Consider the following 27,700-nt stretch of genomic DNA (forward strand, 5'->3'; position numbering starts at 1 on the left):
TCTAATTCTTAGTATTTGGCATTCCTCTGTGACAGTAGACTCAGTGGCTCCGCGATTTTCCATTGTTACATTAGTGCTGGATGCTCCTATTGCGCTGAAGTGAAAGAAAGTTAATAGGTACAGTAGCCTACATGCAATCAGGGGCGTATTTAGGCCTCGGTAGACTAAGCAGCTGCCTAGGACGGCAGATTTGAGGGAGCGACTTTTAAGGTATTACTGTTAATTTTTTATATGTTTTTTAAATTTTATTCATAACTCTTTAAAGAGTACATGAACTTAAACGCACAATGAAAAGGATATGAATAACATTGGCAACAATCAGTTCAAATTATGTATTGTAATTAATGTCTAGTTAGGTTTATTAAAGAAAATGTACTCAACGCAATGAGCTGCGATCGCTGTCTGCAGTAAAGATGACGTCACACGCCTCGGCCGCTATCGCAACAGCATGCGCAGTCCCACACCTTTACTATGTTTCCACCATGGGTAAACGTAAGTCCCAGTCGTCAACAAGACCAGTACACGTGCAGTGATATTTTTACATAGTATTATAATCAAGAATTATGTCGCTCACATAGTCTACTGCAGCTCATTGATATACATTTAAAACATGTGTTATTTGAAGAGGTGGTGCACTGCTCCTGTGCTTCTTAAGAGAAATCGCCACTGAAGGAATGAATAAATGACGCATACACATTAAAACGTCTATCTATACAATACAAAACATTTATTCACTTATAACAGAAACAGAACGTGCCGTTCGGATACAGTATTTAAAGCGAGGTTCAGAAAGACAGCTCTAACTTCCGGCCTCTCCTATAAGCCTCAATGGTATATACCAGGCATGGGGAATAGGAGAGGAACTCGCTTTTTGTTTAATTAACCCACACCACTTTCCAACAGCAGCGATACGCTCATTTCCTTCTTTTTTGAACTTCTGTTTGTACACAAGACGCCACCAGTGGCGGAACGCGATCGGATTATAACTATTTCGATCTATTATTATTATTATTATTATTATTATTATTATTATTATTATTATTATTATTATTATTATTATTATTCAAATCGATAAGGTACTGCACAACTACACACAGATGTATTATAATTAATTAAGTGTAACCAAAATAATACTCTTTCATTACAGAACATGAAAATAATACTATTTTATTACATAACATAAAAATAATACTCTTTTATTACAAAACATAAAACTAATACTAATTGTTAGGGGTTTTTTTACGATTATCTGCATGATATTATCAAGACATCCTGCTTTAGCACATAATGCTCTCTAGGCCTATGTATTATGCAGTGAATTGCAACTAATTCATCTGATGATTCATTATTTTAGAAATCGTAATACAGCTACGAAGCCATTATGTTTCCCTATCATTGCTGGGGTGCCAGCTGTGGCTATACAAATCAATTTTTCCCAGGATAATTCATATTTTGTCATAACTTCAAAGACAGCTTCGAAAATGTCATTTCCCCATGCATTGCCTCTCAAAGATACAAACTCAAGAAAATCTCCACATATCAGTATGTTGAGTTCAGAATCCACACCCCGTAGAAAAATGGCTAATTGCGCAGTGTCTTTTGTATCTTTTCGTAGATAGCTAAAGAATACCATATCAACTCTCTCAATTTACTTTTTGCTGATCTTCAACGTCCTTTATTTCTGTAATTTTGTCTATGATAGTTCACTGAGAGAGACCAAATAGGCATTCTTAGCGCGGACTTCCAGTGCGTAATCAAGCAAACTAACGTTTTTCGTATTCATAAACCAGTGTTAGCGATATGATATGAATCCTGTACAAGTAACCAGTCGATAGCCGGGGCTAGTTTAGTACGCTCGTAGCGCAGGCTAGCGAAATGTCTGTGAATAATACCCATTGATTTAAATACTTCAGTTTTTTCGTGATAATGACGCTCGGAGACGATCATCAAACATTCTCTAATAAATTCTCCTTCCGAGAAACATTTCAAATTTTCGGTTATGTGCTTCGAGATAAGATAACTGACTCGAATTACGTCTTTTCCTAAACAAACTGAAGTGGGCTTTTGTCTAGTTTCCTTTAGCTCTTATAACTTTCTGAGACGGTTTGGGCGTATACAGAAGGAATTTAAAAGTATACTTTTAAATATGCGTAATTCGGAATATCTTAAAATCACAAACATTTTGTAAAAAATAGTAAAAGGTAAAGGTATCCCGTAACATGCCATGAAGGCACTTGGGGGGCATGGAGGTAGAGCCCCATGCTTTCCATGACCTCGGCGCTAGAATGAGGTGGTATGGTCGGCACCACGCTCTGGCCGCCTTTTACCCCCGGGAAAGACCCAGTACTCAATTTTATAGGAGGCTGAGTGAACCTCGGGGCCGTTCTGAAAGTTTGGCGACAAGAAAAAATCCTGCCACCACCTGGGATCGAACCCCGGACCTTCCAGTCCGTAGCCAGCTGCTCTACCAACTGAGCTACCCAGCCACTGTAAAAAGTAGTACACATATATAATGAGACAGCCAACTATCTATATAACAACTACAATGTGTAAAATGAAATGAAATAACAATTGAAATACACCTGAAAAACATAGTTCACTATAATCCTTTGCTTGAACCGTGTTAAAATGTCGTCGCACATTAAACTGAGCACAATAGAACAAACAAAATGCTTTATCATTAGGAGCGACACAAAAGTACTTTAGTTTCCATTCGAGTATGAAAACATATTTCTTTGCTCTACCACGAGACATGACTCCACCACCGATGACCACTCAAATGTTATGAAAGACATACTGGTGCTTGCCTAGTAAAGGTAGACAAGTCGTAGTACTGGGTGAAAGGGCTTGAAACACGGATAGAGGGGAGGGAACACAATGAGGCACTTTTTCCCATGACTGCTTTAGATCTAAGTAAAGGTTGGAGTTAACAAATGGAGAAACATAAAATGTCAGCACAAACTTAAAATAAAACAAAAACATTTTAACTTAAGTGTTTCAAATGCAAAATTTCTTCTTCTTTCTGATAAAATACAATTTATTCTTTCCTAACGAAGTGCTCGCTACCAAATTCTTCTCTTGGAGCACTCATTTGCGAGCGCCTAGCCTTGTTTTGTTTTTGCATGTTCACTGAACAGCAGACCTGAACTGATTGGTGCAGCAGATCTATACTCCCTACATACCTACATTGCTGCGGGTTGCTTGGAGGCTCTAGGTAACCAAAAGCAGGACTGTAGTAATGTCACAAATCCTTGCAGGGTTATCGTGATAGGTTAAACATGTATGAGAGCATTCATTTACGTATAGTTCATTCACAGTTTTCTGCCCGAGTGCAAATCCAGTATTCTCCAATCTTTCCTATTCTCTGCCTTCCTCTTAGTTTCTGCACAAGATAAAAATGAATTTTTTTTTTAATCAGCTTCCATTGAGTACAGTACATCAGTTATTCATAGATTTCAAAAAGACATATGACTCGGTTAAGAAAGAAGTTTTATATGATATTCTTATTGAATTTAGTATTCCCAAGAAACTAGTTCGATTAATTAAAATGTGTCTCAATGAAACTTACAGCAAAGTCCATATAGGCCAGTTTCTATCTGATGCTTTTCCAATTCGCTGCGGGCTAAAGCAAGGAGATGCACTATCGCCTTTACTTTTTAATTTTGCTCTAGAATATGCCATTAGGAAAGTTCAGGATAACATACAGGGTTTAGAATTGAATGGGTTATACCAGCTTCTTGTCTATACAGATGACGTGAATATGTTAGGAGAAAATCCACAAACGATTAGGAAAAACACGGAAATTTTACTTGAAGCAAGTAAAGAAATAGGTTTGGAAGTAAATCCCGAAAAGACAAAGTATATGATTATGTCTCGTGACCAGAATATTGTACAAAATGGAAACATAAAAATTGGAGATTCATCCTTTGAAGAGGTGGAAAAATTCAAATATCTTGGAGAAACAGTAACAAATATAAATGACACTCGGGAGGAAATTAAACGCAGAATAAATATGGGAAATGCCTGTTATTATTCGGTTGAGAAGCTTTTGTCATCTAGTCTGCTGTCAAACAATCTGAAAGTTAGAATTTATAAAAGTTTTATTACTGGTTGTTCTGTATGGTTGTGAAACTTGGACTCTCACTTTGAGAGAGGAACAGAGATTAAGGATATTTGAGAATAAGGTTCTTAGGAAAATATTTGGGGCTAAGAGGGATGAAGTTACAGGAGAATGGAGAAAGTTACACAACGCAGAACTGCACGCATCGTATTTTTTACCTCACATAATTAGGAACATTAAATGCAGACGTTTGAGATGGGCAGGGCATGTAGCACGTATGGGCGAATCCAGAAATGCATATAGTGTGTTAGTTGGGAGACCGGAGTGAAAAAGACTTTTGGGGAGGCTGAGACGTAGATGGGAGGATAATATTAAAATGGATTTGAGGGAGGTGGGATATGATGATAGAGGCTGGATTAATCTTGCACAGGATAGGGACCGATGTCTGGCTTATGTGAGGGCGGCAATGAACCTTTGGGTTCCTTAAAAGTCATTTGTAAGTAAGTAAATATCAGCTTCCATTGAGTGGATGTTTCCTGACGAAGATTGTAACAGACTAAATGACTGCATTGCATTTCTACTACAAATACACAAGACACACTCATGTGATATTTATTATTTTAAATTCATATATTTGTACAGAATCAACGATATATTGTATGTGCTTATCAATAATAATATGCATATATTTACAATATCCATAATAATAGTAATATTAATAATAATCACCAACGGTAACTAACAAGTAACATCAACCACTAGGTAATAGGCCTAAATGCGCATAATTTTGGGTATCCCACCATTTAAAAACATGTTTAACTGCGACTCGTAACATACAATAATAATAATAACTGTCTCTTAGATCGAAAGCTTAGACACATTTCACTCACTCAGCACTTTATTATCTAGACACATATATCAAATTATCGATGCTTTTAAGGCATGCTGTAAATACATTATATAAATTATTATTGTTTCAACACTGGCCATATGTAAAATTAAACATAGCCCATGTTATTAAAAGTGAGGCTTAAATACAAGGATTGAGCAAGGTCTTCTTAACTCAATTCTTGAAGCCTTTGAGAAGTTAGCTGATCTGCCTGCAGATATATCTACTAACTACATACAAACGACAACACCAGATAAAACTGTGCGGTTTTGATTACAACAGATGTCATGTCACAGAAGTTACCAAAGCATATTCTAGTCGTGTAAAAATGTCGCGTTTTATAATGACGTGGCCATATTCTGAATGGAAAGAGTACTAAAAGAATAGATATGAAGAATGAACATAAAAAGAATATGAATGGGAGTAAAATAGGATTAAATCGATGACAGCTGGGAAGGAGGTCGTCTGCTAGCATTTGTGCCGAGAGAGACAGATAGAGAGAGCATTGCCACATCGTACTTCATGCTCATGTGCAATACAATTAGCACAGGAGAGAATTTAAATTCTCAAAAGATAATAATGACCTTAGCCATTGATTACTATAAGCATGACACCAAACAAATCCTGTTTCCTTCACCAACAATAATTCTTTGCACGGTTCGCAAACCCACACATGCTTCTGGAGTCGTTTATTGTGCATTGGCAACATTGTAGCCAACGCCATGAGAAGTCAACGTTTTTAAAATAATTTTACACCTTAAATACTATTTTCTGCACCTGCCTGTGCATTACTTGTCTTTCTACAGAGTCTCCTTTCATATATTTATCTCACAGACACTCAGTATATGTTAGTTTTACTTATTGAAACACTCACACGTGAACAAACGAACTCAGGAAGCACTTGTTACTGACTGATTCTGATAGGTTCTACAGTACAAACTTGTGACATAATATGTCAGAAATGCTAAGGCTTATATAGCAGACAACCGCCTTCCCAGTTGCTGTCGATTCTAGTTGTAATAGTAGAAGTAGAAAACAGGGGAATAAGCAGAATTTTCCTACATGAAATCCAACACGAATTTTAAGATAATTAATATCATCTACAAATTGAAGATCGTTCACAAATATTTTAAATTGTTTAATATAATTTAAATAATATGATTTTTCGTCTTCAGAAGAATATTCTTACTTAATTGACATTTTCCTTGTTTACAATATCTCTGTGGTTCAGGTCATTACACTATCTTCAACATACGTTATTTTAAGTTTTACTTTGAGATTATATGCTTTGGTATTATGAAGCAGAATTTTGACTTTCTTTTAGATATTCTTGCCTTTTCTAGAGAATGTAATTAATAGGCAAGACCACTATTTCAACTATGGCTCAGTTATATAGCCAGTATTTCAGATTTTATTTTGAAATTAAATTACCAGTAGTCTATATATTTACATGACATTTTCTTCTTGGGATATTGTGTGGCCTATCTATGATACAATTATTGAATACGAAGTCAAAAATAAATAAGTAAATAAATATTCAGTAACAATAATTTAAGACATGGCATGCAATCAACCAATCTAGAGGATTGTTTGAATACTCCACGTCATGATAGGCAACATTGTCATTCTTAAAAATACAATATGCTTCTGAATAAAATTGTTGTTACCCAAATTTTTCGTCGAATGCTAACAACACACTAAATAACAATTTTAGAAGATATATTGCACATTCTAAATTTTTTTAACGGCAGTGTTAACAAGTATGCATTAATACGCTGAAGGTTAGTGTTAAATTCCGGAATTTCACAATTAACACTCAAAAACTAAAAAATTGCACATTGTAGTACTTTTCAAGCGAAAGGTATTAATGTTTCTCACTAAAATGAATATAACAATATCCAATTAAAATATACCAGTGTGTTTCTATGTATTGTCGCAGTGTTGGCGTTAATGAATTGTAGGCAAAACAAGTATTGTTATTATAGTTCACATCCTTACCTAAACAAATAAATAGATCCTGTAGGGAGATTGTGTAACAGATAATTCTTACTATTTTCGTTGGATTCATTCAATAAGAAATGGAAGAGCAATGTGGTGTCTTTATTTAGTTTAATGTAATATATTGCATGATATATAGGTATATATATATTTTTTTACATTTGTATCAAAACTTAAGATTTCAAACCAAACATTCAATTTCTCATTTAATTTTAGCAACCATTTAGTGGACTTCCTATAACACACACAAGTGTGCATACCAGAAACACGTTACCAGAATAGAGTATGTACTGTACTTTAAATCTGAACAATCTCTGTACAGGCTTCCATTGTACACAATATTACAAACAATAACAAGACAATAAGTATTTGACTGTCATAACTAAGCTACACATGGAACACACGTATTTTAAAACAATCTGTGTAGCAACATAATTAAACAATATGAACGCTTGATTAAAGTCATTACAACATTGATGTATATGTTAACAATTTTTAACTTTAATTTTTTTCGTATTACAACTATTTTAGTTTCTTCATAGCTTTAGTACTAAAGTATTGGAAATAATCCATGTGCACTTTGTCTCAAAAATATTAAAATTGGTTATTCCTTAAAATGAGAAAACAAATTAATTAAAAACGCGTTTAAATGAATTCATATTGGATATTATCATCACTTCCTTCCAATTCTAATCACCATATCACCATAAATCAATACCTACATACCATGGTGAAAAGGAACTATATCTGAACTACTCACAACTAACCAACAAACTCAAATTAAATGAGTAAAACAGTTATGTAGTTAAAAACAGATAAAATAAATAGATTACCTGTAGGTAAATGAATTAATCTACTTAATATGAAATGTACAATTTTGTGTAGCCTAACAAAGTAAGCTCAACTGATGAATTGTTTATGCTTGTAATTTGAATTTGTACGATATGTATTATTAATTTTTTTTAATTAACTTACTTGTTATGTATTATATTTTATAGCTCAGCTGATGAATAAATGTTTAGGTTTGTAAATTTAATCATTTGATTGCTATGTACTGTATATTTTTTTAGTAGAGCCACCAATGTAGCTCAGTTGGCAGACTTGCTGGCCTGCTTATCCAGAGCACAGCTTGGGCTTGGGTTGGATCCCCATTTGGTCTGATTGATTGGTTTCTTCCGAGGTTTTCCCCAGCCATTGGGCGGATGCCAGGTGGTCTATGGCGAGTTCTCGGCCTCACCTCACTTCATCCCCATTTGGTCTGATTATCTGGTTGAGTATATTCCGAGATTTTCCCCAACCATAAGGCAAATGCCAGGTAATCTGTGGCGAAACCTCAGCCTTATCTCACTACAGCTCGCCAAAAAAATGGTAATTTTGTAAAATTTGAACTTGTTCTACATCTTAAAGCTTCAATGCTAATGTAAGATCTATGGAATACAATAAATAAAAAGAAAAAAAAGTACCTTAAAGATAAGGTAAATTTACTTCAAAATTCCATTTCTTGGCTCTCTATCATGCCAAAGAATTAAAAATTACCATTTAATGAAAAAAACAAGATTCATAAAATAGATATACTGTAAGATGTTACGACTACAAAAGTAAAAGGAAGCAAATTGCTTTTACACAGAATTAATACGGTATTAAAATTATTCAGGCAGACTAAGGAAACAGTTACACTTTCATTTAAATCATTGAAAATTATAAAATGCACTTTTGCTCATCAATATAAATTAAAAAATTTAGTTTGTGTATTAAGAATAATTAAATTAATTTCAATAATTTCTAATGTAAATAACTTTCCTAATATTTTATTCTTGGAATTAGTAACCATCTTTTTTTTATACCGAAGTTTAGGAAAATGGGTCCTTCCTGTCACTGTCTTGTCCATAAAACTTGTATTGCTCAAACAGATCCTTACCAAAATGCTTGAAGAATATACATACGTCCTTAGGACTATATTCTGGATCATGGAGTTCCCTTCATATATTCCATTATAACTCTATTAATATCAAGACGTTAGTTTCTAGAAACACAAAAACCAAAGATGTCTGAAAGTACAAGACTTGTGATTAAGAAAATAGTGGTACCAGTATTAAGATGAATTGCTGTAAGGACATTTAAACTTTGAATATAATTTTATATTCCTGGAGTAGATTCAGTGCATACAGGCTATTTCCATGTAACTTTAATTAAGTTACTCTTTTCAGTTAGTCATAGGAGGTTATGCTGGTCCAGATTAAAATCTCGTGTTTTAGTTCATTTATAATCTTCCATACTCTTTAAACGATTTCGATTTATATTTAATATCTGTATATTTTCATAAGATTACATGTATTCTCTAATAATTTTCACATATTTTACACACTTGCCTGAAGAAATAATATTAAATCCAATTTTGTGAGAAGTCACATCTGAGCAACTAATAAGAAATTGAATATGATAATCCACATCGCTTAAGGTTTGATTTACAAAGTATGCAAATACGTGGACCTAATGGAATACCGCAGTTATCGTAAGAACTTGCTTTTTCTTAATTGAGCACAGTACTCTCTTAAATAGTTTTCCTTCGCAATAATCGTATTATAGCCTACAGTTTAAACCAGTGGTTCCCAAAGTTTTTGAAGGAGCAACTCACTTTTCAGTGAGATTTCTTCTGAATTCTGACCTCTCCCCCTCAATACCACACCGTATTTAATCTCATTAAAAAATTAAAAATTCCTTTAAAATCGAAAACAATTATAATTTTACTCAGAAACAGTGGATAGTCAAAGAACGACCAAAATATAAGTATATGGTGCAACATTTATTTATAGTGTTCTGCCCAAGGCCAGGTCTTTCACTGCACACCCAGCGTTCTCCAGTCTTTTTTATTTATGGTGCAACAGTGATAGGAAATATTACGTAAACATCATTTCACCATTTCTTGTACTTTAAATTATTACCATCTTGGTACTGCAGTAATAGTTCAATACAAATCGAAAATGATGCCTGAGCTTTCTGTTACCTAACGGATTATAAAGAAACTTAGCTTCTCGTCGACTTCACTTGACAAAAAGAACTCATGGAAAATTCAGCGATGTACATTACAACAAATATTGATTCGCCAAAACTTCAGACAATGCAAAAAATATGCGAACCGCTACTGTAGATCGACTGACAATATCTGACCGACCTTTCACCTAGCCACCAAGTCCCAACTCGTCATTATCAGCTTGATGAATTTCTCTCTGGTGTCTCCAGTGTTGTCACTTATTCTCGATTAGTGGTCGACATAACATAGTTTTCAGCATCCTTAATTATGATTTCATCAAACGTGGCAACACAGTGACTGATGCTATCATGAGAATTGTCTCCAGTTCCAAGTAGCTTGGAACTCCCACGCCCCAGCTGGAGGTGATAAGTATTGCAATAGCGCTCGATTTTCTAGGTCAGAGTCACAGAAGTTTTGGTACTACAGTACTGTGTTTGTTTTCGTGAACATGCAATTAAATTTGCATTATTAAAAATTCTTTTCCCTTATTTTTCGGAAGAAACTCAAAAAATTTACGACAATCACAGATAGATACTGAATTCTTTTATGAATGGTTACATTCAATTGACTGAAATTGAAAACAAAAAATGAAGAAAAAATTCACTGAATTATTTATCTACTGATGGAAAGTTGAAAACAGACTTTTTTTTGCAGAGTGTAGAACAGATTTTGATCAAAGAATGTAAAAATACCTCGATATTTGCAAAAGTCTCTCTTATATTTTTATAGGCCTAATATTTGCAACCTCGTACTTATGCAAATGAAGTTTCTTGTCTATATTTGTCGTGGAAACAAAAGTGAGAAATCCCCTGTAACTATAAAATTGTAAGGTCACTCTGTGTGTATCAAATACAGAGTCCAGATTTGAGAAGCTATTTTCTGAAAATTTTACTTTATACGTACTGAAGCATTTTTTTTTTTTATATTTATGTTCAACAGTGTTTATGTTTCTAAATACAAATTAAATGTAGCCTATTTTAATAAAGTGTTTTTTTTTTTATTTTGTAAATCACATTGCGATCCCCCTCAGCTCTTTACACTACTCCCCAAGAGATCGCGACCCCCCTTTGTGGGAACCACTGGTTTAAACAAACCATCCTCAATAGTATAATTATTCACTAAGAGTAATCAGTAACAAAGGCATATGTTAAAAAAATAATGCATTATTCCACATATTTGCAGCACTCTGTACAGCTATCTTGTTAACTGTAATAAAAAAAATCCCTATAATGTGGTCTGTAACATTACTGAAACATGTTATGGACATCATATTATGTACAAAAAGTTTTTCAGTTTTGGACAACAGAAATCTTCATTCATATATTCAATCATGGTCTTCATACGTACACAAAATAAGAAAATCGTAACAGTTTATTCGTCACAACAAACTCTCACACGTGTTTGCTTATGAATATAAACATCCATAATTAGGAAGCTCAGGAACCTTTCAAATTCAGGTCCTAAAGCGAATAGTTCCTATTAACATTTAACTTAAAACAAAACACCACTGTTTGTATATTATGAAGAGAAAACATACATACTCACATACCAACAACAGTTACTTAGCGAATAAAAAGTTATCACAAAACATTCCTCAGTGGTTGCATCTCGAGCTTCATATCAAAGGTGACAGTCTCCATTCCTCTTGATACTTTGAGGTAGCATCTGCCTCAGTACAATCGCGCTAGTAATACATTGTCGCATAATTCGAATATCAAAAGGGAATAAGAATGGTATTATAAAACAACTACCAGTAACAGAAAGAATGCTTCTCTGTGTGTAGTCATTTTGGAATATCATCAAAATGTTTTATAACGGAAAATTTAATTGAGGAAAATTAATACTGTTCGAATACCTTAAACAATGGAACATCATAAAACTGAATACTGGAATTATATTCATGTATAAAAAAAAAAACATTCTTTCAACCCATCAATCGACAAATACAATTCTTGGAACCATTTTTGTTTTTTAACCGTAAAAATGTTAACAAATACACATTTCAGAACTTTAATTAGAATACATTTCTGTAAGATAGATATAAGTATGTAGTACTCAACAATAAATTATCTGATTGGTAATCATGTGTATCTGGAATTCATATTTGTTACTTCTGTCATAACCTATTATAGCTACCGGTAAGTACTCTAGCTCACTGAGAAATTTTTATGCATTCAGGGATCACAGCTTGGTGCAACCACTTAGGCATTCGATTCTAGAGTACTCATTTCTACAAGATCTGAGATTCCTTATCTTCTAGAAGTCCAGTTTTTTTCATTAGTTCGGTTAATAAAATTGTATATTCAGTTAATATGAGTCTGGGAACATTTCTAGCTTTCTTTGGTATCTTGTGTTCATTCTTGGAACTGAAATCACTATAGAAATGGAAAAAGTAAGAATGATCTACTTTAGTTTTAAGAGTAATGTCAAAAGTGAAGGTTTCCTGCTTTCTGTGACCATACCACAAATCGGCTGCACTTTATCTCAGCAATATTTTTATTATTATAGGTTAAGTGAATTTCAGAATCATTTGGCAAATTATATCTGTGAGAGAATCTCTCACCTCTATCAGGAGGAACTCACTTTTATTAATTCAAGCCAGCCTATTGCCCATTGAACTTATTAGATTTAGAATAAAATTACCTACCTACACTTTGACAATACTGTACCGGTACCTTAAAAAGTGCAAACAACTTTTAAAATGTATTATTTTTACTTGTTCATTGTCAATTAGTTAGCAATATTGTAGCATGCATTTAAGCAACGATCATAACATTACATTCGATCAAGCTGACAATCAAAAGACTAAACGGATAATAGACTTTATATTTTTTTAGCTGCAAAGAAACGAAAATCAATACACAAGAAATTAGGTACCGGTAATAATAAGTACATTATTTCTCTTCTTTTTGTTCTGACAGGTAAAAACAATCCCTGTCATATATAATTTGAATGAACAAGCCTCCCAATTCTGAGCTCATAACATCTAGCAATGTAACCAACATCCATCCATCATCCATAACTGAACATTATAAAAGATGTGGGCAGTGTTTATGAGCTCATAACACCTAGTAAAGTACCAAGACTCAAAACTGAACAACATCAAAGAAATGTACTATATTTGTTACAAATAGGTGATACAAATGAGCTTGGTGCATTTCACCAGCATAATTTTAAAAGCAGATGTAACAACATTTTTACGACATGGAACAGTTTTGTTATTTTAGAGGTGGATGGATGTATAACTGGGAAGTTACCCCAACATGTTAAAATTAGCTTTGAAGCGTACTGAAAACATTCCAAACTATTAATATGATATGTGTTTTCAATGCCACACTATTATTCATTTAGGTACCATATAGACACATTCGTGACAGTCGAGAAGATAATTCGATAAATGAAAAAAAAAAGAATGCTGAAATGGACCATATGTATTAACTATATTTTTTCTCTACGATAATCAAGTACCGGTACCTACTCTCTGTGCATAACTCATCATTTTTCTTTCTTGTAGTATTCAATACATTATTGACGAAATCTCTCAACTTGTATCTTGCTTCTGCAAATAAAAGCTTTTTTTTCTTCAAATATAGTTGTAGGTTTTCAGTCTAGTTTTCCACAGGATAATGATTAGTATTAAATTGTTTTACGATGCTAGTACATATTTTTTACTTGCACATCATATAATATTTGATTCCTTCATTATTTTTGCTCATAAAATGTGACATAATTTATGTTACATGGGCAAAATTTTGGGCACTGAAGTTTATATTGTTAGAAAAATCATACAGCCTAGAGATTAAGAGACACGTCATGAATACGTGCATATTATCAGCACTAGTATACGGCTCACAAACATGGAGCACCACAAAGAGAGATAATCATGTTACAAGTATGCCAAAGATGGGGAGAAAGATACTAGGCATCACATGGAGGAACAGAATGCAAAATGAGACTGTAAGAATAAAAACAAAAATAAATTATGCAGTAACTCCAGCAGAAACCTGAAATGGAATTGGGCAGGCCACATCATGAGGCTAAACTCCAGCAGATGGACTCACAAGGCAACGGTCTGGGACCCCAGGTATGGGCAAAGCATGGGGGGAGCATGGGGCATCAAAGGACACGTTGAGTCGACGATCTCAGGAAGACCTTTGGAAACTGATGGACAATGGCTGCCAGAGAGAGGACAGTGTGGAAGCAGCGTATCAGCACAGCATTGCAGACCATTCCTCAATGAGACAACACACAGAAGAGTGCATCGCAGAGGACCAGAGACCAGCAAGGAAGAAACTAAAAGAACACGTGCAAAAATGTTACGACTTAAAGGAGGATCTTTCCCGGCATGGCTAACTGGGATCACCTTAATCAGCCGCCTTCCTAGGAAGAGGCCCGTGCCCCGAGGGGACATTATGGGCTGAACCTGAACCTGGAGTATAATAGTAGCTTATAAACAGAGCTTGCTTAATAATCCCTTCTGATAAATTAGAACTACTATATAGTGCAAGTTTACGAATAGATATACGTATATTACACATATGCTACATTTCAGATAACTTTCCTCAGCTTTTCATCAATTTACAATGGAATGTTTTCAGTACCACTTGGCATATTTTGTTCCAAACCACCCTTATGACTAATGCAATTATTATAACAGGAATTCTAACTGACACTTAAGGCTACTTCATATCGTTTACAATTCTATATAAAATACTAGTAGATCAAAGGAATGTAAATCAATGGTACAGGTTGAAATGCTTACATTGGAATTCAAGTCTTTCTCCTGCACTCCATAGGCTATTTTTTAAGGACAACATTATTTATAATCTAAAATGAAAGCATTCTGTTTTCATAATGATAAATGAAATATAGCATGTGATTCTATTAGGTTGGAAACCTCTGAATAAGGAAGTACGATATTTCAAACAGGTTAGAGCAGTTAGGCCTACTGTAAGACCTATTTAATGGCATCTTTATTATTTTACAATTGAAAGCACATGAACATAACGTGATATTAAAGGGTAAGGAGTACAGGAGCACATCACATCAATGTGTTTATCAAGTTCACTGAGTTTGGTTGCCATTTTTCTTGTTTCCATTAATCCTCCCATAACTTTCGCGAAGAAGATAATGATAGTACCGTACTCCATAATTATAATATAGGGGAACAACTTAGTAAACTCCGTTGGTCTGCGCATGCGTCAATCTTAAAGAGTGACAATATACTATTCACTCCTCCTTCCTAATTGTCAGTCAATAACGGAAGAAGGCATTATATGAAGGCATTACATAGTAAAATGTCAATGAAGCAAAATATTTTCGCATTTTATATATTTGATAATAACTCAAAAAGTAGTAGTTAGATTCTAATAAGGAAAAAAGCATGTTGAAGAGTATTGTTTGCAGATTTTTAAGAGTTTTGAGTCACCGCAATATAACAAATGTAAGACTTCTTACTTTAGGTTTGTTTTATACGACTGTATGTGGGAAAATATGTTTTTGAAGTTCCGGTAGAAAACTCAATCAGCGATAAGCTTTTTTTCTTAAAGAGATAAGTGGATTGTTGCAGTGTATGAAATCGTCTAAATAGATTCTACTTTATGTTGAAAAAACCCCATGTTAATAGAATAAGTCAACGAGATATCATCACTTGTTAAATTTATGTCTGACTGCTTACAGTACATAAACATTATTTATCTTCAAAACCCAACCATGCTTTAAAAATAAGCATTTATTGTTTTGATTGGTTTCATTTACTTAAAGTTCAGACTAAAATGTTCAGTCAGTTGACTCCAGTCTTTTCAATTGAATTTTTGTAACAGAAATTGGATCCCCACTTAATGGAAAGGAATGATTGTGTCGCCGCCTTTTCACAGAATATGGAAAAGACAAATGGAAGAAATGTGTCGAACACGTTAAAAATAACGAAGAACAATATTTTTCTAGTGCTAATGTAACAGACAGTGAAACTGACAGAATAATTTCGTTATGAGAAGATTTAACTGATAGCAGTGATGCATCAGATGACTTGTTAATCAGTAGCAAATGGTTCAGATTAATGAGGGGAAACTCCGACTATGCCTCCAGCGCAGTGGTAAGGTTTAGCAACTTCCTTCAGCAAAGTTTTGCCAGTTGTTAACTAGCTATTCTCTCTTCATTAATCCAAATACTGGTATGTATTTAAACATAGGCCTAATTTATGTTCTCATGAGTATCTCTGCCATAAATTCATTATTGGTACCGGTATATATGAATTATAAAATGCTATATAATTAGATAACAAATTGATACCATAACACGCTCAATGATATTCAACTGCAGAAGTTACACGAGATAAGTGATGAGATAAGATAATGAACATAAAGAAAAAGAAATTTTAAGGGCAAAAATATGATAACTAATTCAATATTTTCCTGGAGAGAAACACTGAAAAACATACATAACCTTCCTGGATCATAATTCTAAGCCAGAAACAGTGCTCTGAGCTTGCTTAATCTGATTTGAGGAAATGGTAATCAATTTACACGTTAAAGAAAAAATGTTATTAATCCTTAACTATGGATTTGTGGTCTGTGAGATCATGGTGAAAATGTAAACTATCGCCTTCAGAGTTTGCGTATTTACACTACCATCCCTTCTAATACTGTTCTGCTAGCCCATGTACAAGGCTCAGAGACTTAAAAGTCATACCAATAGAAAGAGAAACTCATAAAGTTTTGTTTTATTACATCACATGTGATAAGACTCTGCGTAATAAAATGTTATTACGCAACAGTTGTTCATTGTTGAGACGAAATGGCTGCTATGAAGGACAGAAAACATTTTGTATCCTTGATTTTCATGTTAACCAGTAAACATTATTTCCGAACAAGGTTTGGTGCAGAATCACCTACTTGGCCTATAATTCGCGAGTGGCAGTACTCCGACTCTAAAGCAATGGGATGAATTTGTAAGAGAAAATCAACCAGACGCCTGTCAGTAAACGAGGAAACAGTTGAGCGCATCAGTGAAAGTTGTTGTTGTTTTTGTTATCTAATGCTGGGCTTTGGCAATGAAGCCATTAGCGCTCTTGCTCTCCAATATTTCTCTATGGTGGATCCATCAGGTAGAACTTCACAGGTTTGTAGATTATCTTCAGTCATTTCTTCTTCTTTGTTGCATAGAGGACATTTTGGATTCGTGTAAATTCCTATTTTATTCAAGTGTTTGGCCAAATAATAGTGTTCCGTAAGCAGTCTGAATTTTGCTACTGCAGTTTTACGTTAATTAGTTAATTAATTGTCAGTGAAAGTTTCTCACGTAGTCCACGAAAATCTACCATCAGAGGCAGCAGGGAGCTGCAAATAGCAAAGTCGACTGTGTCACAGAATAGCTAAACAACCGACTACCAGGTGGATTGGGCTGTTGAAACGACTGTGAACTTCTTTGTTGGCCTCCACGTTCTCCAGATCTGACAACCTTGATTTTTTATTTTCATGTGGGGGTATGTTAAAGATAGAGTCTATGTACCACCCTTACCACAGACCATGTTTGATCTATGAGCACGCATCGCAGAAGCCATCACATCAGTCATGATATGCTTGAACGTAGCTGGGAGGAACTCGACTACAGGCTTGATGTGTGCCTTGTGACCAGGGTGGCTCACATTGAACATCTGGTAAGATATTACAACTTTCTGAGTTTCTCTTTTCACTGGTACCAGTTTTATGTATCTGAGTTTCATTAAACCTAAGTTGCATGTGTTTGAAACCAGAAAGGTCTTTTATGGGTGTTCTGTATATTGCTTCATCTTCACTATATGTTAAGTGTGACAGAGAGCAGATAACTTTTGTAGTGTTCTATAACTTACGATCCAATATGATTTTACCAAAACTATTCTGACTCAATAAACTTATCTACTGAGTATTATAACTACGTGATACAACTTCACCTACTGTTTGCTCAGAGAATTTTTCAAATATGGTACATTTAGAATAAAACAAATGTTATATGGGAATCACTCATTTTAGAGCATGTTTTGTAGAAAATCGAGTTAATAAAATATGGGTACTGGCAGACACTGCTCAGAAATTATACAGTTGTGTTTATCGTGTAGATTTTTGTATACTTTTTTTCCAATATAATATAAAACAATGTTCCCTCGGCAGTAACGGTAAGTATTAACAATTGTGTTACAGTTTTGTTATTGGCATATCCAAGTAAATTATTACAACGCAGTGAACTTGATGAACTTCTATTTAAATCTATGCCAAGGAAACGGTAGCTGCTAGTGTTACATTGGTAACTGAATTCTTATTGGAGTGAAACTTAATTATGTCAAATATCTGCTAAAACAATTTATTGAAAACTATTTTTCAACAATATAGCGGCAATTAAACAAAAATTGAATCAGAACCAGCCTGACCTCGAATACTTAAATAATATTGATTGAAAATGGCGGAATATGTTGAAGTAAGCCAAAACTGGTTTAAAATGTTTGGTTATTATATAAGAAAAGTTATCCTTATTTATGACAAATTACCACATTCTTTTATGAACGAGTAGTCCAAAATGCTGTTTCATGGCTTCTTGAGATGGAAATAAGATCTCTAAATTACCATGTCAACCTATCCCATTATCTCCTGGCTTAGCTGCCTCATAAATGCCTCACTGGTGTTACTTATGAGGTTCAAACCTGTCTTTGGACAGTCGAGTACACAATAATATGTATTATCTCTCAATAAACAGAAAACAAACTACATTTCCACATTTACAATATCACATAAATTATGTGAAATATGAAATCTCTAGAAGTCTAGTTTGAGGTTTATTTAAACTAAAATACTATTTTATGTGTATTCATACTATCCATTTCTTCTGTAGATGTACTATGTAAAAGTGCTTATGATATTGCCACATTTTAGAAATGCAATTAAAAGTGAAATAAGACGAAAAAAATCATACGTAGGATAAGATAAATGAAATGTACAGAATCCAGCAAGGAAATGGGCGATTTTAAAGCACCTTATTTGTCGGTGTATAAAATGCATTTTCCCCTCTTAAAATACATCTTAAAATTAGGGTGCATCTTATATAACAAAAGACAATCACGCTTCGAGATTGTAACAATGTCATACCAGGGGGACTTATTTCACAACTACAGTTTCCTGATGTTTTTTTTAAACAAACTGTAGTATTTAAAGTATTCATGAGAAAACAGTGGAATAAATGTATTATGGACAGCAGTGTACCAGTACATCAGTTGACCTCAAAGGGAGCACTGAAATGGTTTACCGTACACTCACTCAAATGTATGAATGTATGTCTTGGTCTAAACTTTGTCCGAAGTTTATTTGAAATCTTTCCTAGAGTGTGGCAACAGTAATACCTTTACAGAAACAAGGATCATTTCCTGTAAGAAGATGAAGATTCCAATTCTGATGTATAGTTCTGTGAACTTAGTGAGAGAGAAAGTCCAATAACAGTGATGAGTGAATTTGCAGGCTTTTGAAGGGTCAGTGAATTATTATTATTATTATTATTATTATTATTATTATTATTATACACTTGAAGTGGCTGAGTGGTGATCTTCAGCTGTCATGCAGGCGGTCCGGGTTCGATTCCCAATCAGACCTGAGATGTTTCAATGAAAAATTCATACTGACATTCACAGCAGACAAGGTCACAGTTAGGGTTTTTCTCGGTGTTCACCCATTTCCCCATATTAGGCATCTACATTATTCCGTCAACATTTCTCTCCATTTCGTCATCATTCCATAGCATTCCCCGAATGCCGGCTGGTGAGACACAGAGGGGTCTGGCCTAGAGATGAGTGGGGTTGCCTGCTCGAAACCTGGGTGTGCAGCGAACCTTAGTGTAGTCAGCTAATGTGGGTTCGGAAATGCATCTATCTTCAGGGTTGGCGCAATAGATCTTGAAAGGTCGCAGTGCTGGGTCGTAGTGCCTGCGTCCATAAATTCCATTATTATTATTATTATTATTATTATTATTATTATTATTATTATTATTATTATTATTATATTTAATGTTTGGGATGAGTCTTATATACCAATAAATACGGTAAATATTTTCACTGTTAATATAGTGATGGGGGGGGGGGGGAAAGAACTACTCCCGCGTCCTTTTACTCACCTTATGCCATTTAGTTGTCATGAAGCATTGGACTAATGAACAACGTGCGGTTACTGTCAAAAGTTATTACAAAAGTGATGATAGTTCTGAGCTGCTAGGCGTGAATTTTGCAGAAATTTCAATGGTTCTATCTCATCTGCTCATGCAATTAAACCATGGGTTAATTATTTCAAGGAAAAGCCTCCAGTTCGGAGAAGAACCGTCTGTACACCACAAAATATTATAGCATTTGAGGTTATTGTCGAGACAAGTAAAAAATGCTCAGCTACAAAGCATGCTATTGCAATGAATGTGCCTAACAGAAATATAAGAATGCTATACCGAGACACACCCCTACAAGATTTAGGCAGTAAATCAGTTAAACCTGACAGATCTCACTCGAAGGGCTTTATGTAAGTTAATGTGATTTTGTAAATAAACAAAATTTTAGATATTGGTTGCAAGAAAATCCTTATTAGTTGCATGAGAAACCATTGCAGTGTCATCTTATAGGATAATTGATTCCTCAGTTTTTGAAGACGAGGAAAAAGTAACGATAGTGACATAAGCTAGGTACGTGCATATAATTGAAATGTTCGTAATTGATTAAGTGGCACATTATCAACTGACTATCTGGTTTCAACAAGATGTGGCTACTGCTCACACTGCCAGTGTCTCTATGAATGACAAACAGCTTTTCCTAAATCAAATTATATCCAATAGAGACAATATCAACTGGCCTGCAAAATCCCTGATCTATCGGATGTGACTTCTTCTGGGGACATCTGAAGAGTTTAGTATGCCGAGATCACCCACAAGATAATGAAACTCTTAAGACAAACATTCATCTCCCAGTCAGCAATATACCAGTGAATATACTGTCTCTCTCTCGAAGCACGACATACATTGGGTATGAAAAATGTGTTTGCACATGTATGGAGGTCACTTTCCGTGATGGTGAGATCTTATACATAGCATTTGTTAATACATTTTCAAACGCTATTAACTATCTATTTAAAAATTCCCATTTTCCTGCTTGCTCTTAAGTATGAATATTGCATTCAAGCTAATATACGTGTATTTCATAAATAATGGATCATTCGAAAACTTTACCTACAGGGATAGCTCTCCGACATGTTATATATCCTTGCCAATAAAAATATTTCCTAGTGCAATACAGCCAATCTAATCATAAATGTGTCCGATAGAAAGTGCCACTTTTTCACAATAGGTTGCATACTGTGCATAGAAATATTGTTGGCATGGAATAGACGGACAAAATTCCATGCAGGCATTAAAACTGCTACAAAGAAGAAAAATTTCTTAGTATAGCAAGGCAACATACATTTCAAAGAGCACAGAAATCAAATGCCCTTACCAGTCAGAGTGGAGTGGGGTTAAGTCATTTGGCTTGAATCTGTAGAAGAATGCAGATCAGCTCCTGTGAAGTACAGTTTACTGTAATAGTTTAATACAGCATTGTTGTATTCGTACTATGTTAGCGTATTTCAGGTCAATCTTAAAGTGTAAAATGGCGAACCTCTTTGTCATGCCTCACGTTATCAGTTAGTGGGTATGGAGGTATGACATCACGCGAACTCCGAAGCAAGGTTTTGAATGTTGCCATGCTATAAGCCTATCTGCGATCTCTAAACCTAACTCCCTTGGGGATTTGTTAAGAATCGCATGTATGCAACTAAACCACGAACTATCCCTGAAGTCCACACCTGCAGAGTAACAGTTAGCGTGTCTGGCCACGAAACTAGGTGGCCCGGGTTCAATTCTGGGTCAGGGCAAGTTACCTGGTTCAGGTTTTTTTCGGGATTTTCCCTCAACCCATTACGAGCAAATGCTGGGTAACTATCGGTGCTGGACCCCAGACTTATTTCACAGGCATAATCACCTTCATCTCATTCAGATGCTAAATAACCTAAGATGTTGATAAAGCGTCGTAAAATAACCTATTAAAAAAGAACTATCCTTGAACTGATGGAACAGATCGTGCACACAATACAAATGGTCATTCCTAACACGCTTTCGAGACAGCATGAGGAAATGATTTACTCTTTGTACTTCTCTATTCTTCAGTGTGGCAGATATGTTGAAAACTGTAATCATAATCAGTTACATTTACTGTAATCTGTACATAATCCATTTATGTTTGTGTTTCATGACAATTGCTCTAAATTTTGAATTCAATAACAATTGTTTCATTCATCACTAAATGGAAAAATGATGCCTTCTAGCAGGCACACTCATAAGCAAAGACTGTACAGCCTCAGGAAAGGTTCCTACTATCATCCAAGTTTGCACTAAATTCAGTCATCTATATAACGAGATCGATACTGAGTTTACTTTTAAAGTGAAACGTTTAAGGTGCCCCTATCAGAATAAATGCCCATTACCATTTCTGTACCAGTAATACTCTAAACCCATGTTGCTCCTCAGAGACCCTCAACATACATCATTATTGTATTGGAAAAATGAATGAAGTTTGAATATCATTGCACAATAGAACCTCTATTATCATTGTTAATAAATGGGTTGGAGTGAACGGTTAATCAGAAAAGCGGGATAATCTGTACCATAAAATAGTTTCATAATTAAGTGCATAATACATACAGTTTCGTAATTTCCTCCATGGTCCTGGGTTTAACATGTTAGATAATGGATCAGAAGTTCACTAATTTAAGTCCTGTTGTCAATGAGGGTTTCTTTAGAGCCAAGGAAACTCGTTATGATGGTGCTCTGGTAAGAGAGGAATAGTAGAGGTCCTGTCTTGTAGATTTACATGCTTTATACAATTCATCCCTTTTTTTATTAAATTGTAATTCCAATCTCGTATTTTGATGGGAGGTGAGCCACAGTTTATTCTTTCGAAAACCACTCAGTTATTTGCGCTTTTTTTTTTTCGGTACTTAGCATAACATGTTTACTTTTGACACCTGTGCAAGATATTTTGTATAGACAAGAAATGAATGGTGCATAGATCTGCAATTATATGCAAGTTCCTGGGGTTATTTCTTTGAAAGCAGGTAGTGACTATTTTACAAGTTGGGAAAAACACTCCCTCCCACACGTAACTGTTTCTGTTGCTGGCAGGGGCAACATTCCTAGTATATACAGTACTGTGTAACAGTAAATACTTAGAATATTTCTCTTTAGAAAAAATATACATACTAACATACTATAATATGCAGTATCGTACTTAATATTTTTCTGCAACAAAAAGAAAAAAAAAAAAAAAAAAAAAACGAGGAAAAGATAGTCACAGTAATCTACCGATAGACTAATAGAGTGACATATTGGGGTTATATTGTATATGTCTTACATTAAAGATATTACTAGTAGCTTGAACAGTAAAAACTACATTTATTTTCTTGCACTGGTTACAATATTCGTTAAAAGTTTAAATTTTGTTTTCTGATTATGCTAAGATGATTCTCATAAAGCGATGGCTTACAATTATTTGAAATCACACAACCACCAATCACTTGAATGTTCCACGCAATTAGCCTATAGGGATTCTTAAGTCTGATTAATGAAATATGTTAGCAGTCAGCAATGTATGCAGTGGAGGAGGAAAGGAACTGGCCATTCTACTCCCATTATCTCCTGGCTTAGTTGCCTCATGAGTGATGCTTATTGGTATCACTTATGAAGTTCAAACCAGTCTTCCTACATAACACATACATAATATACTATGAATTTTCTGCCATTTTTTAAATATGCATTCAAAAAAATTATATGATAAATTTAAAGGAAAAGTAGAACAGTTTCTTCACACTTTTTTAAAATGTAATATTACTCTTTATTTCAATATGGTTGAGATTTGTCTTTGAATAATTAATAAAACTATTTTTAATTAACCAATGAAACTGGTATAATTTGCTATATGAGTGTCACGTCCATTTGCAGCATGTATATTCAAATTAATTTCGGTGTTACCTATCATATTAAGGTAAATGTATTTTCACAAATGGTCAATTTTTATCCTATAGGTACATGTATATTTAAGTTATCCATATATTTTCGTGTCAATTTCGAAAATTATTTGAATTCAACGAAATGTACCAACAATTTTAAATAAATACGTCGGTGCAAGGTGTAATTAACATAAGAAAAGAAAAAGATGGATGAAAACCTGGGACCAGTTCAAATAATGACATCAGAGATTGTTAAATAAGTAAACACTTAATAAAATGAAACAATTATTATAGTTGAAACTGAAACATTAAAAACAATATGTAATATTTTTTCCCAGTAAATCAACTGGTAAAATAAATACTGTAGTTATTTAGGTGGATTTCAAATAATAGAACAAAATATATACAAACAGTGATTTAATAATTTAATTGGAATAATGTTACATTTTGTATTATTCCTACATCACATATTCCACTACGAATGCTGAACATAAATCAGCATTCAACTACATCATATTCATTCATAAGTAGGCTATGGAATTTTAAAACATATATCTTATTGATAATTTTAAAAGTAGCCTAAACGATTATCAACTGACCTTGCACTGACCTCATATTATTCTTCATTAGTTCTTACATGCGTTAAATGTTCCTCTTTTGTTCTCATTTTCAAATTATTTACCATTCTACTTAATTTGTAACCTCCAAGCTGATTAAAAAATTAATTAAAAATCAGGAATAAAACTGGATGGAGAGACTACAGACAAGAATGTGATTTGACAAAATTGCGTTTCATGTCAATTTCAAAAAAAAAAAATTCTAAACAATTACAGAGAGAATTACTTTTCTCTTACTTCAGACGTACAATATGCATACCATTGGTACCCTTGAAATCTTATCACAACTAATCACAATGAAATATTGCTCCTCATGTTTACAGTGACTGGACAAATGTTCTTTAATTATCACCCGACTTCCCACGAAAGTTGAATGAAAGGTACGTGCATTGATAGCAAAACTCAGCAAAACCCAAACTCCATCATTTTGCATAAACTCGTGAATGATAAACAGAATGTGCGTGTATTAGTAATGGAACACTGTGCAATTATTTCCTTATAAGAATCCAGCATTCAGCACTCTGCAGAAATCCAGTTTCCTTGGAATATTTCTTTCATATCGTAAACCTCCCATGCTAACCTAATGTTTTTATTTTAGTGAGTGACTATCCTACACACACATTACATCCTCTTGTACCCCATCTTGTTGTGAAGGTTTAGGGTTAACAGCCTGTCGGAGTCTCAGTCTCTGCTTGATCACCATGTCTTTGGTAAAGATGTCTGCACCTAAACAATATAGAGAAAATATGATTTACAAAGATTACTCTTTATGCATTCATTATACGTATAATTACAATGTTACACCTTAAAAAAATATATTCAGAATGTGAAATAATGTAAGATTCAAAATATCACATACCAGTTAACAATGAAGAAACTCTTAAATATTTGAACTTCACTACGAAGGCCAACATGTCAGACCAACTTTTAGACTCCACTGCAGTGGCAGCGAAATGGTCTTAATAAAGGGAAGACTGAGGGAAGACTAAAGGTAAAGGAGGGGAAGCAAGAGCCAGGGCAACTTCCACAGAGGATTGAGGAATTAAAATATATATGTATCAAGAATAAAAAAAATATTCAGCATTAAGTATATTGGTTCACTTTTGTTTGAATTGCTAAACAGACATTGCATATTATATTTTACACAAAAGTGAAATTTTAAATTTTGGTACCATACATGAATTTCTCATAAAAGTAACTACATTACTGATTAAATTTACAACTTTTTATCCTGTTAATATTTAGGATTTATCTTGCTTCATTGAAGCACAAGACTTCGAAACTAGTCAAGCAAGGTTAATCTTACATATTAACACGGTAAAGAAGTTGGAAATTTAATCAGTGGTATATAATATTATGATGTACCGAAGTACATGTGATATTTCCGTACAGATATTCTGCGTCATCATATGATGAAAGAGGAGTGGAACGGAGAAAAATTCTCTCCGGCACCGGGATTTGAACCCGGGTTTTCAGCTCTAAGTGCTGATGCTCTATCCACTAAGCCACACTCCATTCATCTTTCATCATATGATGACGCAGAATATCTGCACGGAAATATCATATTTATTCGGTACATCATAATAATATATGATATGCGAATAATCACTTAGTGATTTACGACGACGCTTATTCCATCGGATCCCGGCCACTTAGTCACTCATAAAGAGTGCACCTCTGCACATGTAGATGGACATGGTCTCACTGTCATACATCTATGACGCAGTGCAGAGGGTAGGCCACTAGAGGGAACCCAAGAGGTGGAACTTAAACTGAGAGGATTCGATCAGACATCGGGATGGGAATCCGGTGTGGGTTAGTGGATAGAGCGTCAGCACGTAGAGCTGAAAATCCGGGTTCAAATCCCAGTGCCAGAGAGAATTTTTCTCCATTCCACTCATCTTTCATCAAGTGATATATAAGTTTTAAAAGTGTATATATATATAAAAAAAGTACATTATTGAAGTCCATGGGGTTTTACTTGGCATAGCATTTTAGATAGGTAGTAACCCATAGTACTGTTGTTCCAGGCATTTGACGGTAATAGGGGGATGGAGATATCAGTGGTGGACTCTTCTTCTTCGTCGCAAGTAGCTCCGTCTTCCTCATTTTCACTATTTGAATCCTCCAAGTTAATTACGAACTGATTGATGACTTGATCAACCAATCCATCCCTCTCCCAAATAAAATACAGTATTTCCTCTTTCTCTACACGTTCGCTTGCAGCTTTACAATTTTCTGCACTGATATTTGACAATGCTATTTCGAATAATATCTTACATTATTTAATTTAAAGGCGACATTTCGTTTCGTACTTTTTAAGTTCAGGTTTTTTTATTTCAATGAGTTCGTATAAAACTACCTTGGTAGCTCTAAAATCATATTCTATGTTATTCTCTCTGAAGCAAGTTTGCATTTCAAGTTTTTTTTATGATGATACTGGACCTTTATTTAAATCAGTTGAATGGTAACTACAATACTATTTTGTGGAATGTTTGGAAGAAGTTTATTTATGAAGCAATCCTTAAAAACAGCAATGTCCATTTCTTCATGTTAGTTCTTTGTTCGAATGAAAACAAAGCTGGACATTCAGAATGAATCCACGAATATCCTACATGGAGAATTATAAACCTTTTCCCATTTCCTAGCAGTTTCAATTTAAACTATGGTTTATTTAACGACGCTCGCAACTGCAGAGGTTATATCAGCATCACTGATGTGCCGGAATTTTGTCCAGTAGGAGTTCTTTTACATGCCAGTAAATGAATTGCAAACTACTGACATGAGCCTATCGCATTTAAACACACAAGTGCCAAGTTTAGCACTTAACTGTTATGTCTCATCTTTCGAAAAACAGGTGTAGTAGGTTCATGTTCCAAAAATACAAGACTATCAACTTCACAAAGTGCTCTTAAATTACAAATCAAGATGAAAAAGGATACATATAAGGAAGTTCCTTCTTAGGATGATTTAATTTAATTAGAAAAAAATAGGCTATAGACATAAAGCTTTGAAGAGAAGGATGAAGACGAAGATGATTTTTTTTTTAATTGGGTTATTTTATGACGC

The 27,700-nt window shown here is 34.3% G+C and overlaps 1 protein-coding gene across 5 annotated transcripts in view; it reads right to left on the reverse strand.

The window, feature by feature from the left end:
- Positions 1 to 4,647: 4,647 nt before the first annotated feature.
- Positions 4,648 to 27,700, reverse strand: part of LOC138700025 (uridine phosphorylase 1) — a 184,307-nt gene continuing 161,254 nt past the window's right edge. For all 5 annotated transcript variants that reach the window (XM_069826315.1, XM_069826314.1, XM_069826313.1 and 2 more), the window contains one exon: positions 4,648 to 25,357. The gene's annotated coding sequence lies outside the window, so the exon portion shown is untranslated. The remainder of the gene's footprint in view (positions 25,358 to 27,700) is intronic.

Source organism: Periplaneta americana, chromosome 5 (assembly GCF_040183065.1).
Source record: "Periplaneta americana isolate PAMFEO1 chromosome 5, P.americana_PAMFEO1_priV1, whole genome shotgun sequence".
Lineage (NCBI taxonomy): Eukaryota > Metazoa > Arthropoda > Insecta > Blattodea > Blattidae > Periplaneta > Periplaneta americana.